Source organism: Lepus europaeus, chromosome 11 (assembly GCF_033115175.1).
Source record: "Lepus europaeus isolate LE1 chromosome 11, mLepTim1.pri, whole genome shotgun sequence".
NCBI classification, from domain to species: domain Eukaryota; kingdom Metazoa; phylum Chordata; class Mammalia; order Lagomorpha; family Leporidae; genus Lepus; species Lepus europaeus.
Window position 1 is genome coordinate 24,690,735 of NC_084837.1, and position 10,836 is coordinate 24,701,570.

Consider the following 10,836-nt stretch of genomic DNA (forward strand, 5'->3'; position numbering starts at 1 on the left):
CTCCTGGTAGCACCATGGAGGGCAGTTGTGACAGGGAGCTGCTGACAGAGAGGGTGTCACTGGCAAAGTCCCAGCCCTGGTGCCAACACCCAAGGCACAGAAGAGTGAGTAGGAGCTGAGCAACCTCGGCTTAACAACGGCCACGGCTAGGAGAAAGGTAAAACGATCAGTAACTGGAAACAGCAGGAAGCAGAAGAAAAGGGAACCAGCACATGGAAGAGAGCCCTCCACTCCCGTGTTCACTGCAGCGCTGTTCACAATAGCCAAGACAGGGAGTCAAGCCAGATGTCCACCAGCAGGCGCAAGGGTAAGGAAAATGTGGTATACAGACGCAGTGGAATATCACTCAGCCATGAAAAAGGATGAAATTCTGACAGTTGCAGCAAATTGGATGAAACTAGAAATCATTGTGTTACGTGAAATAAGCCAGACACAGAAAGACAAATAGTGCATGCTTTTCTCATGTACATATATTTCCACCTGAATTTAAAATAATGATTATGAGAGGCGGGGAGGGTGGGGAAGGGGCCTGATGAGGATGCATCATGGTACCAAAATGCAGCTGGGCGGAGGTCAAGGGTTCTGGTGTTGGGCAGCAGGGGGAGGTGACTGGGGTTCACCATAATTATACTCTGCACAAAGAAGTGGAAGAGAGAAGCTGGTAGTTCCAAAAGCAGCAGGAAGGTAACAAAATATAAATGCTAACTGCCTGCTCTGCTCCACTAGCGCTGTGTGTATGTGTTGAAACATTGCATGTACCCCATAAAAATGTACAAGGATTACATATTAACCCCAAATTTAAAAAATAATGTAATTTTTAAAAAGGGAGCAAGAGGAAGAAACGATGGTACAAAAACCTGGCCAGGGCCATCTGGCCCGGAGCTGTGGGAGAGGAGTTGCCTGACAGGAGCGGGGGCCGTCTGCCTATACCATGGCAAGTCAGGTGGGAACAGTCTTGGTGGGGGATAAGGCCCCGCCCCTCTCTCCTTCCACCTGCTGATCTGACACTGCCACAGCCAGGCCAAGCCAAACCAGAGCCAGAGGACCACACACGTGACATTCACACAATGAAAACAGACCTTATCCATACCTTTACTGCTCCATTTCCCCACTTAGGACAATGCCAACGACGACTGAAATCCCTCCAAGTGAATATATGCGTCAACTCATGCTCCAAGGTTTAGCAACAACTTGGCATGAAGGGAATTCGCTTCTATTTGAAACATGAAAAACTGGTGATCTTGGTCAAATTTTTTGAAAGTCTGGAACGCCGGCCGGCGCTGCGACTCACTAGGCTAATCCTCTGCCTGCAGCGTAGGCACATCAGGTTCTAGTCCCGGTCGGGGCGCCGGATTCTGTCCCGGTTGCCCCTCTTCCAGGCCAGCTCTCTGCTGTGGCCCGGGAGTGCAGTGGAAGATGGCCCAAGTGCTTGGGCCCTGCACCCCATGGGAGACCAGGAGAAGCACCTGGCTCCTGGCTTTGGATCAGCGCAGTGCGCCAGCCGCAGCAGCCATTGGAGGGTGAACCAAAGGTAAAGGAAGACTTTTCTCTCTGTCTCTGTCTCTCTCACTGTCCACTCTGCTTGTCCAAAAAAAATAAAAAAGAAAGGAAGAAAGAAAAAAAGAAAGAAAGAAATTCTGGACCGCCACTAAAATCCTTGTAACTGAGTTTCACAAATACCTGTGATGTGGAGAGTGGCTCCAAAGCCTATCGCCCACTTCCGGCAATTGTCGAGAAACTGCTCTGGGCTCAGGCTCCTCCTCCCAAACAGGAAAGGTAATAACCCACACCTCCCAGGACTGCAGGGAGGGGAGAGGACATGGGCGAATGCACTGAGGGACAAGAGTGGTTTCTACTGTCTGCTGCCTTCAGCTCACCCTGGGTCTGAATGTTCTGTATTACTTTTTAAATTTTTCATTTATTTAATTTATTTCAAAGTCAGAGAAAGAAACAGATAGAGATCTCCTATCAACTGGTTCACTCCTCTAATGCCTACAACAGCCAAGGCTGGGCCAAGCCAAAGCCAAGAGCCTGGAACTCAATCTGGGTCTCCCATATGGGTGGCAGGGACCCAAGTACTTGAGCCATCACCTGCTGCCTCCCAGGGACGCACGTAAGCCAAAAGCTGGAATTGGGAGCAGAGCCAGGACTCAAACCCTGGCACTCTGATATGGGATGGGGATGTCCCAAGTGGTATCTTGACAGCTGTGCCAAACGCCATTGTCACTGTCACCTCACCCACAGCATTGCCCACCAAGCCGTACAGTCACCATCACTGACATCATCAAATTTCCTTGCCCTTAGACCCTCCAAACTTCACGGAGCTAAAAACGCTCTCGGAGGGCACTGGGAGATGGCAGTTGGGGTCAGGAGAGCTGTGTAGTTAGGTGGGCTTTGCTGTTTCGCAGCTTCCCCATCTGTGACACAGGAACCCGCTTCTAGCTTTGTCGCGGACTCTCCCTTTGCTGTCTTATTCTGTGTCCTGCAAGGATAATCATAGTATCTAAGACATATCATAGGCATACATACACATATATACATCTGAGTGTATGTATGAATATTGATAGAAGAGACCAAAGTACATCTACCACAATTATCAGGTTTAGGAGAGCGAGGTGGCAATGGTAGTGGAAAAATTACATAAGAAAAAAAGGTAGACCAAAATGAAAAAGATTTCCTTCTTAAGATACGTTGAGTAAAGGAAACAAGACAAATCGTAGCTGTGTACAGTGTCATTTGTGGAAAATCCCTTCAGTGGCAGGGTTGCCTGGGGCTGGAATGGAAGGGGAGGTGGCCCGCAGTAGGGCACTGTTTTTTTAGAAGTTACTATTTATTTATTTTTCCCCCCAGAAACACAATAGGTTATGAAGGGAGCTCTCTGGTAGTGGTGAAAAGTACATGTACTTGCAAAAGCTCAACTACTCATACAAGCGCCTGGACCTCAATGGGTCCAGTTTATGATATGTGAACCTATACCTCGATATAGTTGATCTTAAAAAATAGTTATGGTGAGGCCAGCATTGTGGTGCAGCTGCCTGCAATGCTGGCATCTCATGTGCACATCGGTTCAAGTCCCAGCTGCTCTGCTTCCAAACCAGCTCCCTGCTAATGTGCCTGAGAAAGCAGCAGGAGCTGACCTGAATGCTTGGGCCTCTGCCACCCATGTGGGAGACTTGGATGGAGTCCCAGGTCCCTGGCTTCAGCTTGGCCCAGCTCTGGCCATTGTGGCCATTCGGAGAGTGAACCAGCAGATGGAAGATCTCTCTGTCTTCCCCCCTTTCTCTGTAACTTTGCCTTTCAAATAAACAAATAAATCTGTATTTATAGCATAATACAAATGGAAGATATATGGCATAGAGTCCTGGCTGTTCTATTGGTGTAAATCTGTACAACTTGATTGCGCACACAAGGACTAGATGGTACTGGATGCATGGCCATGGCTCACAGATTTTCTAAGCAACAAATAGAAAAGAAATGAGCCGGAGAAGGGTTCTGAAGCAGGGCCGACCCAGCAAGGCTGAGCTCATCGATGAGGTTGCCCTAGATGGAAACGAGGTATAGCAGTATTGAGAGGAACAAGCAGAAATAAAGAGAACTGCCTACAGGATCCTGAAGGCAGCCTCATTTTTAAAGTAACAGGAGCTTTATGCGGTGGACAGCTGGATAAGGCTTAAAGGGAGAGAGACAGTGTTAGCAATGCCAGTGTGGCTGCATTTCAATTCCTTGTGTATAGACTATCACAATACTAGCCTTCAAATGCCAACTTTTTAAGACCCCAATTGATACTCAAAAATACTTCCAAAGACATTTAAGGAAACAGCTATTGATTCAAACGTCAAATGTGTGTGTGTATCAGCCCTGTGTTAATGGTTTGGGAAATTTAAATGACCTAATTAGCTCCCTGAATTTATGGAACTAAGAAGAGCCCAACCTCTTTATGCCAATCCAGTGGCTCTCATCCTGGCTGTGCCCCGGACACAAGTACAGGACTTTGAGAAAGTGTGGAATCCTGAACTCAGCCCCTGGAGGTGATGACTCAGTGGGCCTGGGATGCAGCCCAGAGCTATGAACATGCTGCAGGTGACTCAGCCGAGGAGTTAATGTTGGGAACCGCTTTGCTAGGCACCTGTCTTGCTATTTTTATGCAGCCCAAGCATTGCATCATGATTCACCGAGAACATTCTTTTCCAGTTTTGTGATATTCTTTCAGACTGTCGCCAACCCCAGGGTCGTAGGACTTAAAAGAAATACAAAGCAACTTCCACTGCCACTGAGACTGGCTGCACTTAGAAATAGGTAAAGGAGACAGAGAGGGATGGAATGGATACTCATATTTGCATTACAAGGCCTTAAGCTGCAACAACAACACAAAATGTGTCTCCTTTCCTACATCTCCTTTCCTACTTCCGAAGCACCCGTAGTGGACTTGGCTAACAAACAGTATCTCCATGCTACTGGAGTACAAGGAAATGACACAGTGTCCTGATCTGCCACCCCCACCCACAGACACCTGCCTTGAGAAAAATCATCTCTTCGCTCATTCCTTCCAAGACTGCGTATTGTCTGCCAGCTCCACACAAGCTGGTTCCCAGGGGCTGGGGACACAGCAGAGGGTGAAGCAGCTGAGGCTCCCTCCCTCCTTGGCTCACAGGCCAGTTGGATGAGACCCGTAAAAAAACAACAAAGCCGGTGTCAGACTGTTATAGTTGTAATGCAAGGAATTAAAAATATGTTGTTACCAGGAGTAAAGGGCAGAGCCACAGAGGGACAAGCACGGCATGATTCCCCCACTGTTTACGAAGTCTCTGGAAGGGTCAAACGCATGGAGGCAGGGCGTAGAATGGTGGGTGCCAGGGCTGGGGTGAAGAGGAAGTGGGGAGTAGCCGTTCCACTAGGAATGAAGCTACAGTTACGCAAGGCGAGTACCTTCCACACATCTGCTCCCAACTGTAAACAACGCTGGACTGCACATGTAAAACTTTCCTTTAAAGGGAAAGTTATATGTTCTTATCAGGAAGTAGGGGGGCGGGGGGAGACATTTTAAATAAAATTAAAAGCGAAGGGCAGGAGGTAGGATGTGGGTAGTCAGGGGAGGCCTCCCAGAGGAGGAGCCGTCTGGGCGGAGACTCCCACAAGAGGGAACCAGCGTGCAGGGCATCCGAGAGGAGCCTGCAGGGCACAACGTGACAGCTGAAGTCTGGCACTCCAAAGGGGTTATGTGCAAAAGCTCACACCCAGGGCAGCTGCGGGTGTGGCCTGCAGCACAAGGGGAGGAGAAAGATGGAGAGGGTCGTGGGGGGGGGGGTGGGGCGCAGCCCTTCGTGAAGGGAGGCAACCAGCCCCAGGTGACATGCCAGCAGGGAGCAGGGCCAGCAAGCAGTCTGAATACCTACCTCCCCCACCCCACTCTCTTGATCTGCTAGTTTCCTTATTGGCCAATTCCAACCAGGAGGCAAGAGTCACTACTGATGCAATTCAGTACAAGCCGACAGAGGGTCTGCGCGAGCATCGAGGCCTGAGACCAGGAAGCCGTGGCTTATTCCAGGAACAATGAGGACGTTGTGCTAGCGCCTCCAAACCATGTGGGCTCCTCTGGGGCTTGTCCCTTGACACCCTTGTCATTAGCCTCAATGGCAGAGGCCCCAGCCGTGTAACCACTTGGGCCGTGCTCCATTTGAGTGCCTCTGTGTCTCCTCTCTCAACAGACACGCCACGCCACGTCAACTCTGCTGGTTCCCACCTCTGAAGTCACGCCTCAGGAGAACAGAGGAAGGCCCGCGGATGCACACGAGCCTGCCACTCTGTGCACAGCTCAGAATCTGTTTCAGGGGCTCACCATGCAGGTTGGCCAAGAAGGTCCCTTAGGGAGCTTCCAGCTGACTGCTTCCCCGTGTCCCAGAATGGGAGCCAGCAAGGAGCCCTTTTGCCCTCTGTCTTCCTCCTGGTATTCCACAGACTTTCCTCTCGGTAGGCTGCAGCCAGAGGAAGTTCAGAATACCTAACTAACCATCTGACTGACCATCTCCCTCCTGCCTGGCTCTCTTCTCCAAAAAACCTAGCCAAGCTGGAAGGCAACCTTCATTATCACGGCCCTCATGTGCTCACCTCCAGCCTTATCACAGGGCATTAGGAGCAACACAATAAACACCCTACCTGTTATGGGAGAGATTTATATTCTTATTCCCAGCCTAAGTAAGTGGGAACTAAAAACGTTTATAAAACCCTTTCTTTTTCTACAAACTCTAGCTTTCAAAGCTACTCTTTCTGCAAATCCCATTTTTGACTATCAGAAGCCAAATCTCAACTCCCTTCCAGGCTGCATTCTTTTATCCCCTCTCAGAGGCAGATACACTCGGGGAAAAAAGGCAAAGCACAGATCTTTCCAGACCATGGCCATCATATCCCCCGTTGAGTGAGAGACAACCACAGCTTGCTAGCTGATGGAAGTGGACAGAGAGTAAAAGTGAAAAAGACAACCAAGGCCGCCGGTGCCGTGGCTCAATAGGCTAATCCTCCGCCTTGCGGCGCCGGCACACCGGATTCTAGTCCCAGTCGGGGCACCAGATTCTGTCCCAGTCACTCCTCTTCCAGGCCAGCTCTCTGCTGTGGCCTGGGAGTGCGGTAGAGGATGGCCCAAGTGCTTGAGCCCTGCACCCCATGGGAGACCAGGAGAAGCACCTGGCTCCTGGCTTTGGATCAGCACAATGCGCCGGCCGCAGCGGCCATTGGAGGGTGAACCAACGGCAAAGGAAGACCTTTCTCTTTGTCTCTCTCTCTCTCACTGTCCACTCTGCCTGTCCAAAAAAAAAAAGAAAGAAATAAAGACACCCAAGCAAGTTCAGGAGACACACGTTCTGGAGGTAAAACTAATAGAATTGCCTGATGGATTAAATGGTGGGAAGCGAAGAAAACAGGGAAACCAACAATGACAAAGTGAGTAGCAGACAGTGGTCCATTTCACTAGAATGGAGAATCCTGGAGAAGAAATGGATTGTAGAGGCAGCGTGTGCGGGTCAGGGGGTAGGTGAGAGGGGAATTCTGGGTTGAACTTAGACATTGAAATGCCAGACACTCATGTGGCAACATTAACTAGGCACTCCAAAGACAGGTCAGAGATGTAGCCTAAAAACAGCAGTCACCACACAGGTGGTACCCAAAGTCCAACCATGGAAGGCACCAGGCCTGAACCTGTCTGAGGGTCAACCCACAGAAGGCAAAGGAGGAATAACCCCAACACTACCTCCAGGCAGGCTCTTTGATCTAGCACAACTTTCAAGATCCAAACTCAGGAACCTCAGCTTGTATTCAATTGAGCAACCGCCAGAGAGAGAGAAAAATGCGCATGTTGGAATTAAGTTATCATTATTGCACAGGCTTTGAGTCCAAAATATGTTGTGAGTATTTCTTTGGGACCAGTCGTGATGAGAAGACTCCCAGCAAAGCAGGAGACCAGCGAGAGACAAAGCCTTCTCTCAAAGCTTTGACTCTGCCATCAACAAAGGACACTGCAATTTGCCAGTTGTTCAGCCCACCTGGAGAGCAGGCCCTCTAATGATGAAAAATGACCTACACTTTAGTTTTTGGTTATGCACCCCAACATTTTGTTGTTGAGTAGGAGTAAGGAGAAATGAACTCATAAACCTCTCTCCCTTAATGGATGGGGCTAACACCATTTCCAAGAATATTTCCAAGGAAATAGCCCCACCTGCTGAAACAAATTTCCAATTGGCCTGGGGAGGAAAAGGAGAGATGATTTGAGGTCTTTTGCAGGAATTACTATTACTCCCAATTATAACCCTCTTGCTCCCTCTAGAGGTTGATGCCCTGAGTAGCAACCTGTAAAAGGGGAAAAAAAAAAAAAAATCACTGTATCTTTCTTTACCACTACCAATTTGTCATTATTTAAATACAGAAACAAAATAAAGGCAGAACATTAAAACTCCACATACACCGTCCACACACTCTGGAATTAGAATCCCAAGAGGTGCTTCGGAAGCAAAGCCAGACATTGGGCACTTACGGCTTCTCTTATACAATGGGGGAAAGCAAGAGACTGCACTGGGCCGCAAGAGCCTATTGTTCCAAGCGACTGATGTTTATTCTGGGAACAGGAGGGAGTTTTTAGGATGGTGTTCCTCCTCACATCAGGGTGAAGTCACTCCAGAACACCAGTGTCTAGACTTTTGTTTCAGGTTTCCTGAATTTTAAAGAGAACAGCATCGTTGCCAAGTAACAGTGATGTAGGTGCACAGGAACGTCAAATTGCCTCACGATCCTAATGAGTCTACTCTGGCAGTGATCACAATATGATACTTCATCTCCACAGATCCAGCAGTTGGGTTATGGGAACACAGCCAGGAGCCACAGACACCAAAGCCTGAGGAAGCTGGGGCCCCCGAGGCCATGCCCCACCGGTTCCACAGGCGGTTCCAAGGCAGTGTGGGGACTCATTGTCGAAAGCTCCCTTCCAGCCTCAGGACTGTACAACAGAACGGACTCTGAGAACATCTGGGTGGAAGCAGCGATGTTTCACAGCTGTGGCTTCTACCTGGGAACAGCGTTTTAGAAATACGGAGCCAGAAGGTGAATGCCTCCAGTTTCGAAGATTCCTGCTGCAAGAATTACTCTTTCGGAAGGACAAACACCAACCCAGAACCGTTCTTTGCGTTGGCGGGCCGTGGATGGAGAGCAGAAATTCCTCTGGCACGCCCCACATGCTCTGAAGAGGTCGCCACAAGACTCAGGCAGGTTTAAAGGTGATTCCAGGTCATTTCGTTTTCGATAAAAGTGGCATCTCAAATCATTGGGGCAAGGTGGACTTCTTAATAAAGGGCGTGGAGACAAGTGGACCACCATTTGGAAAAAGACACAATGCAACCCATATTCATGCCATTCAAAAGAATCAATTCCAGATATCAGAGGTCTGAGTGTAAAAAATGAAACTATCTGAGTACTAACAGAGAACAGGAGCAAATTTCTCTTCAATGTCAGTGTAGAGAAGAAGTCTTAATATACAGAGGCAACAAAATATTAATAATTGGATCACATGAAAATAAAATATGCATGGCAAAAAATGCAAATAACTGACACACTGGGGGAAAACATCTGCAATACACATACCTTTATATGCAAAGAGCTCCTGAATATCAAGGGAGAAAGGACCAAAAACCTGATATGAACAGCTCACCCAAAAATATAAAAGACGGCCTTTAAATATATGAAAAAAGTTATAGCTAGAAAAATGTAAATGAAATGAACATAGAGATAGCATTTCTTATCTACAGCAAGGCTGCAGAAAAGTGTTCTTGGACACAGCTGGTGGGAATGAAGATCGGTTCAAGGCTTGCAGAGGGAAATCTGACAGACAAACTCAGAGATGCGCTTTGCTTTTGCCCCAGCAGTCCTACTTCCGAGAATCCACTTTGAAGATAAATCTCCAAAGGCAAATACCACAGAATCACCATGCGCAAGGTTCTCCGTTGTGTAACTGCAGAATGTTGGCAGTTGCTGGATGCTGAATGCCCACACGGAACCACTACGATTCAGCCACTCAGCTGAACACCGAGCAGCTACAAACAAGAATGAAGAAAGTCGCTACGAATTATACGGAGCGATTCCCAGGACACACTAAATGTAAAATGCAAACTGCAAAAGAGTATCTATAGCATGCTACGTTTCATGTAAAACAGGATATAAACAGATATTCTTTAATTTAGACCCATGCTCATATGCACATGTACTCATGTATTCATTTGTGCAAAAGAAATAGCGAACCAATGAACCCTAGGTCAGTGAGACTGGCTGTCTACAGTCAATGACTGGCAACAGAGAATTGCGAGTCAGAGTCAAGAACCAAACCCAGGGACCCTGACGTGGGATGCAGAAACCTGGGGTGGCATCTGAACCACGAGGCCAGATGTCCACCTCCCCCCTCTCCCCAGGCCAGATGTCCACCTCCCCGCTCCCCCCAAGTGTTTTTTTTTTTTTTTTTTTTTTTTTGACAGGCGGAGTGGATAGTGAGAGAGAGAGACAGAGAGGAAGGTCTTCCTTTGCCGTTGGTTCACCCTCCAATGGCCGCTGCGGCCAGCACATCTCACTGATCCGAAGCCAGGAGCCAGATGCTTCTCCTGGTCTCCCATGCGGGTGCAGGGCCCAAGGACTTGGGCCATCCTCCACTGCCTTCCCGGGCCATAGCAGAGAGCTAGCCTGGAAGAGGGGCACTCCCCCCAGGTTTTTAAAATTTCTTAAAATCTATGGCTGGCCATTTGAGAAACCCCTTCAAGGCCAGAAATGAAGCTAAAGCTTGAACCCAGTGAAGTAGCTAACCGCGGCTTCTGCTGGTCCCTGGTAGGCCGGGTCTTTTAGTTTGTTAGGAAAGAGCCTAGAGAAAATGTCCAGGACCAGGAGTGTGAAGTCAGAGCAGTCCCACCAGCAACTCCCTCAGGGATGAGAACCAGCAAAGAGCCTTCAGAGAAAGACGTACCTGGAAAATGCACCTATCTCACTTCAGCTCTGGGAGAAGGGGAAAAAATTCCTCTGGAGACGGCCATTCAAAAGCTGGGTCTGCACACAAAATTCCTGCTATTGGGGGTGTGAAAACCTCAAGCTCAGAATTTAAAACACCCCCAAGAGACTCATGGAAATAAATGCAAGCCCCGAAAGAACACATGTTCAAGTCAGGTTTCCAGTAATTAACACAGAGAATATGACTTTAAGGTCAAAAACCTTTACACACAAGAGGAAACAAATCAAAACCACTGACATTCAACACAACCATATCAAACTCAAATACATGACTCAGATGTGTTTGTGACTAAATACAGAAATAATGTCATT